Below are 7,519 nucleotides of genomic sequence, written 5' to 3'. Positions count from 1 at the left end.
GAGGAGAACAAGTCTAGAACCGTGGAGTAGTAGTAGTAACCGAGCAGTGCGAACACTCTAGTAATTCGCAGCTCGAGAAGAATAAATGTATGACCTGCTAAGACTTTTATATTGTAAGCTAAGTCGGGCTCACCTGGAACCCAGGAGTATTCCTCTCTGGACCCAAGTACCTTTCCCTTTGAGTTGTCACCAAAGGTGATGCTTGACTTCTTGTTGATATCCTCAATGAATTGATCAAGCACACCTCTTCCTCCGGTCATATGATTGGTGCATCCACTATCAAACACCCATTTTGGACCACCGGAGGAATACCCCTACAAAATCAAGTAGAGGATTTAGGAACCCAACGATTAATGGGTTCCTTTGCAATGGCAACAATATCTTCTCGTACCCAAATTGAGTACACTCTATAAGCATAGCCATTACGAGGGCCAACATAGTTAGCATAAACATCACCATAATAATCAATAAATAAAGCATAGTGATTGTTTGGCCCCGTGCGGTCACCACTAGTGGCTTTGCCCTTTGGGGCTTTGCCATCATTAGTGACCTTCTTGTTCTTTTCTTGAGTGGGCTTCTCCTTCTTGTAGTTGTTCTTCTTGTAGGGTTTGGGAACATACCCAAGTCCATGCTTTTGATTGTTTGACCTTTGCTTACTTAAGAGGTCATCCAATCCCATCTTATTCTTGGTTGTGGTGAACTTGGCAAGTTCCTTCTTCAACCTAACATTTTCTTCAAGAATAGTTGCTTGCTCACAAGCCGATTCATTAGGATGATAGTTGAGACCATATTTGGTTACCAAAGATTCAAGATATGTATTGGTCTCAACATGCAAAGATAGTTCCTATTGTAAACGAACATGTTCCGCAACAAGCTTAGCATGCTCACTAGAAAAGGAGGTGGAGGAACTAGCAACATCTTTATCAATAATGGGATCATTCATTGATTCAAGAGCCTTCGAGTAGGTTTCTTGGAGTAGATCATGGTTCTCTCCAAGTTTCTTGAGCTCATCCTTAACAAGCTTGTTAGATCTTTCAAGGTGGTCAAGATCCCTAGTGAGAGAAGCATGAGCAACTTCAAGCTCCTCCTTTGAGGCATTGAGCTCTTGGGTCAATGATTGAGCCCTTTCAATAGTTTCAAGATCCTTAACTTTATCTAGTTCATAAGTTTCAATTTGTTGCTTAAGGCCTTGAGATATGCACCTTTCGGTTTTTAGCTCTTGTCTTAGGAGATTGAATCTCCGTTCCTTATCATTCAAATGATATTCTAATTCCTAAATGGACTCGTCCTTTTCTTTGAGGTAGTCCATCAAGAAATCAAACTTGACAAGAGCTTCACCACGAAGGGTGCATCTAACTTTGTAAAGTTCCTTAAGCATGGCTAATTCTTCTTGATTTTCAGATTCATCATCAAGAACACTAGTTAGGGAAGGTGGAGATTCCATTACCTTGGTTTCTCTTGCCATTAGACAAGAGCCAACGATCGTAGAGGGGAGAGAATCATCGGAGTCATCATCTTGAGTCATTCTTGCCATGAAGGAAGAACCGACATCATTCTTCGTGGAGTAGTCCTTGGAGTAGTCATATGTGAAGAGTGACCCGGGCTTGGAGAAAGCCAAACCGGCCACTCCGGCCTCCCTCTCCTCATCTTCCTCTTCTTCATCTGAAATGTACTCGGCCCCAACAAAGGCTCTTCCCTTGTTCTTCTTGTATCGATCGTTGATTGGGTTTGGCTTCAATCTTGGCTTGACCCCTTTGACAAACTTTGGCTTGTCTACCCTTTTCTCATAAGGGCACTCATTTGCAAAGTGGTTATGTTAATCACAGTTGTAGCAGGTTCTCTTCTTCTTCTTGTCATTGAGCATTGGGAACTTTGCCTTTACTTCTTGGCAAAGAAAGCAAAGTCGGTAGTGATACGTCTCCGACGTATCGATAATTTATTATGTTCCATGCCACATTATTGATGATATCTACATGTTTTATACACATTATATGTCGTGTTTATGCATTTTCCGGCACTAACCTATTAACGAGATGCCGAAGAGCCGATTCTTGTTTTACGCTGTTTTTGGTTTCGAAATCCTAGTAAAGAAATATTCTCGGAATTGGACGAAATCAACGCCCGGGGTCCTATTTTTGCACGAAGCTTCCGGAAGACCGAAGAGGAAAGGAAGTGGGGCCACGAGGCGCCACCACAACAGGCGGCGCGGCCCGGCCCTAGGCCGCGCGCGCCCGGCGTGTGGGGCCCTCGTGTGGCCCCCGCTTGCCCTTCCGCCTACTTAAAGCCTCCGTCGCGAAACCCCGATGCCAGAGAGCCACGATACGGAAAACCTTGCGAGACGCCGCCGCCGCCAATCCCATCTCGGGGATTCTGGAGATCACCTCCGGCACCTGCTGGGAGAGGGGAATCATCTCCCGGAGGACTCTTCACCGCCATGGTCGCCTCCGGAGTGATGAGTGAGTAGTTCACCCTGGACTATGGGTCCATAGCGGTAGCTAGATGGTCGTCTTCTCCTTATTGTGCTTCATTGTTGGATCTTGTGAGCTGCCTAACATGATCAAGATCATCTATCCGTAATGCTATATGTTGTGTTTGTCGGGATCCGATGGATAGAGAATACTATGTTATGTTAATTATCAAGTCTATTACCTATGTGTTGTTTATGATCTTGCATGCTCTCCGTTATTAGTAGAGGCTCCGGCCAAGTTTTTGCTCTTAACTCCAAGAGGGAGTATTTATGCTCGATAGTGGGTTCATGCCTCCATTAACACTGGGACAGGTGACGGAAAGTTCTAAGGTTGTGGTTGTGTTGTTGCCACTAGGGATAAAACATTGATGCTATGTCTAAGGATGTAGTTGTTGATTACATTACGCACCATACTTAATGCAATTGGCTGTTGTTTGCAACTTAATACTGGAAGGGGTTCGGATGATAACCTGAAGGTGGACTTTTTAGGCATAGATGCATGTTGGATAGCGGTCTATGTACTTTGTCGTAATGCCCAATTAAATCTCACAATACTTATCATATCATGTATGTGCATTGTTATGCTCTCTCTATTTGTCAATTGCCCGATTGTAATTTGTTCACCCAACATGCTATTTATCTTATGGGAGAGACACCTCTAGTGAGCTGTGGACCCCGGTCCTATTCTTTACATCGCAATACAAATCTACTGCAATACTTGTTCTTTACTGTTTCTGTGCAAACAATCATCTTCCACACAATACGGTTAATCCTTTGTTACGAGCAAGCCGGTGAGATTGACAACCTCACCTGTTTCGTTGGGGCAAAGTACTTTGGTTGTGTTGTGCAGGTTCCACGTTGGCGCCGGAATCCCTGGTGTTGCGCCGCACTACATCCCGCCACCAACAACCTTCAACGTGCTTCTTGGCTCCTCCTGGTTCGATAAACCTTGGTTTCTTTCTGAGGGAAAACTTACTGTTGTGCACATCACACCTTCCTCTTGGGGTTCCCAACGCACGTGTGTTTCTGGCGCCGTTGCCGGGGAGATCAAGACACGCTGCAAGGGGAGTCTCCACAATCCAATCTCTTTACTTTGTTTTTGTCTTGCTTTATTTTATTTACTACTTTGTTTGCTGCACTTAAACAAAACACAAAAAAATTAGTTGCTAGCTTTACTTTATTTACTGTCTTGCACTCTATATCAAAAACACACAAAAATTAGTTACTTGCATTTACTTGGTTTAGTTTGCTTTATTTACTACTGCTAAAATGAATACCCCTGAAAATACTAAGTTGTGTGTCTTCACAAACACAAATAATAATGATTTCCTATGCACACCTATTGCTCCACCTGCTACTACAGCAATCTTTGAAATTAAACCGCGAAAGCTTGCAGCCTGCTGCTTCTTGACTCCTCTTGGCGATAAAGTTGCCCTACGAGAAGATGCTGCTAACATCACACGTCCTATCGAAGCATCAATTTACGGCGCCAGTTTTGGCGCCGTGGGGATCAAGACACGCTGCAAGAGGAGTCTCCACTTCTCAATCTCTTTACTTTGTTTTTGTCTTGCTTTATTTTATTTACTACTTTGTTTGCTGCATTATATCAAAACACAAAAAAATTAGTTGCTAGCTTTACTTTATTTCTTGTCTTGTTTGCTATATCAAAAACACAAAAAAATTAGTTTACTTGCATTTACTTTATCTAGTTTGCTTTATTTACTACTGCTAAAATGGCCAACCCTGAAAATACTAAGTTGTGTGACTTCACTAGCACAAATAATAATGATTTCCTATGCACACCTATTGCTCCACCTGCTACTACGACAGAATTCTTTGAAATTAAACCTGCTTTACTTAATCTTGTTATGAGAGAGCAATTTTCTGGTGTTAGTTACGATGATGCTTGCTGCCCATCTCAATAATTTTGTTGAACTATGTGAAATGCAAAAGTATAAGGATGTAGATGGTGATATTATAAAATTGAAATTGTTTCCTTTCTCATTAAGAGGAAGAGCTAAAGATTGGTTGCTATCTTTGCCTAAGAATAGTATTGATTCATGGACTAAATGCAAGGATGCTTTTATTGGTAGATATTATCCTCCCGCTAAAATTATATCTTTGAGAAGTAGCATAATGAATTTTAAGCAATTAGATAATGAACATGTTGCTCAAGCTTGGGAGAGAATGAAATCTTTGGTTAAAGAATTGCCCAACCCATGGAGTGACTACTTGGATGATCATCCAAACCTTCTATGCGAGGACTAAATTTTTCTTCGCGGAACTTATTGGATTCAGCTGCTGGAGGTACCTTTATGTCCATCACTCTTGGTGAAGCAACAAAGCTTCTTGATGATATGATGGTAAATTACTCTGAATGGCACACGGAAAGAGCTCCACAAGGTAAGAAGGTAAATTCAGTCGAAGAATCCTCTTCCTTGAATGATAAGATTGATGCTATTATGTCTATGCTTGTGAATGGTAGGATCTAATGTTGATCCTAATAATGTTCCTTTAGCTTCATTGGTTGCTCAAGAAGAACATGTTGATGTGAACTTCATTAAAAATAATAATTTCAACAACAATGCTTATAGGAACAATTCTAGTAATAACTATAGGCCATATCCTTATAATAATGATAATGGTTATGCTAATTCTTATGGGAATTCTTACAACAATAATAGGAATGTACCCCCTGGACTTGAAGCCATGCTTAAAGAATTTATTAGTACACAAACTGCTTTTAACAAATGCGTTGAGGAAAAGCTCAATAAAATTGATATTCTTGTTTCTAGAGTTGATAGTCTTGCCTCTGATGTTGATCTTTTGAAATCGAAAGTTATGCCTAATAAGGATATTGAAAATAAAATTGTTACTACAGCAAATGCCATCCAAGTTAGAATTAATGAGAATATAAGATTAATGGCTGAACTGCGTGCTAGGTGGGATAGAGAAGAAAATGAAAAACTAGCTAAAGAGAATAATGTAGCTAAAGTTTGGACTATTACCACCACTAGCAATGCTAATGCTTCAACATGTTGCTGCACCTCCTACTAATCAATGGTAAAATAATTGGTGTTGGCAATGTTTCTACTCCTAGTGCAAAGCGTACAAAACTACAGCTGCTAAAGCTTGCTTGATAAAGCTGCTGAAATTTTTTCCAACATTGGGGATGATAATCCCATTGCTTGTAGATTGTAATGATTTAGATTTTGATGATTGTCACATCTCTGAAGTTATAAAGTTCTTACAAAAACTTGCTAAAAGTCCTAACGCTAGTGCTATAAATTTGGCTTTCACAAAACCTATTACAAATGCTCTCATAAAAGCTAGAGAAGAGAAACTAAAACTTGAAACTTCTATTCCTAGAAAGCTAGAAGATGGTTGGGAGCCCATCATTAAGATGAGAGTCAATGATTTTGATTGTAATGCTTTATGTGATCTTGGTGCAAGTATTTACGTTATGCCTAAGAAAGTCTATGATATGCTTGACTTGCCACCATTGAAAAAAATGTTATTTGGATGTTAATCTCGCTGATAATGCTAAAAAGAAACCTTTGGGGAGAGTTGATAATGTTCATATTATGGTTAACAATAACCTTGTCCCCGTTGATTTTGTTGTCTTGGATATTGAATGCAATGCATCTTGCCCCATTATATTGGGAAGACCTTTTCTTCGAACCGTTGGTGCTACTATTGATATGAAGGAAGGTAATATTAAATATCAATTTCCTCTCAAGAAAGGTATGGAACACTTTCCTAGAGAGAGAATGAAGTTACCTTATGATTCTATTATTAGAACAAATTATGATGTTGATGCTTCATCTCTTGATAATACTTGATTTACACTTTCGCGCCTAGGCTGAAAGGCGTTAAAGAAAAGCGCTTATGGGAGACAACCCATGTTTTTACTACAGTACTTTTGTTTTATATTTGAGTCTTGGAAGTTGTTTACTACTGTAGCAACCTCTCCTTATCTTAGTTTTATGTTTTTGTGCCAAGTAAAGTCTTTGATAGTAAAGTTAAGTACTAGATTTGGATTACTGCGCGAGTTCAGCATTTCTTTGCTGTCACGAATCTGGGTCTATCTCCTGTAAGAAGCTCAGAAAATCTAAGCCAATTTACGTGCATGATCCTCAGATATGTACGCAACTTTCATTCAATTTTGAGCATTTTCCATTTGAGCAAGTCTAGGTGGCCCTATCAAAGTCCATCTTTACGGACTGTTCTGTTTTTGACAGATTCTGCCTTTTATTTTGCGTTGCCTCTTTTGCTATGTTGGATGAATTTATTTGATCCATTAATGTCCAGTAGATTTGTGCAATGTCCAGAAGTGTTAAGAATGATTGAGTCACCTCTGAACATGTGAATTTTTGATTGTGCACTAACCCTCTAATGAGTTTGCTTCGAAGTTTGGTGTGAAGGAAGTTTTCAAGGATCAAGAGAGGAGAATGATGCAATATGATCAAGGAGAGTGAAAGCTCTAAGCTTGGGGATGCCCGGTGGTTCACCCCTGCATATTTTAAGAAGACTCAAGCGTCTAAGCTTGGGGATGCCCAAGGCATCCCCTTCTTCATCGACAACATTATCGGGTTCCTCCCACGAAACTATATTTTTATTCGGTCACATCTTATGTACTTTGCTTGGAGCGTCGGTTTGTTTTTGTTTTTGTTTTGTTTGAATAAAATGGATCCTAGCATTCACTTTATGGGAGAGAGACACGCTCCGCTGTAGCATATGGAAAAATATGTCCTTAGGCTCTACTCATAGTATTCATGGCGAAGGTTGAATCTTCTTCGTTAAATTGTTATATGGTTGGAATTGGAAAATGCTACATGTAGTAATTCTAAAATGTCTTGGATAATTTGATACTTGGCAATTGTTGTGCTCATGTTTAAGCTCTTGCATCATATACTTTGCACCCATTAATGAAGAAATACTTAGAGCTTGCTAAATTTGGTTTGCATATTTGGTTTCTCTAAAGTCTAGATAACATCTAGTATTGAGTTTTGAACAACAAGGAAGACGGTGTAGAGTCTTATAATGTTTACA

Source organism: Lolium rigidum, chromosome 2 (genome assembly GCF_022539505.1).
Source record: "Lolium rigidum isolate FL_2022 chromosome 2, APGP_CSIRO_Lrig_0.1, whole genome shotgun sequence".
Classification (NCBI taxonomy): Eukaryota; Viridiplantae; Streptophyta; class Magnoliopsida; order Poales; family Poaceae; genus Lolium; species Lolium rigidum.
This window is presented reverse-complemented; position numbering follows the sequence as displayed.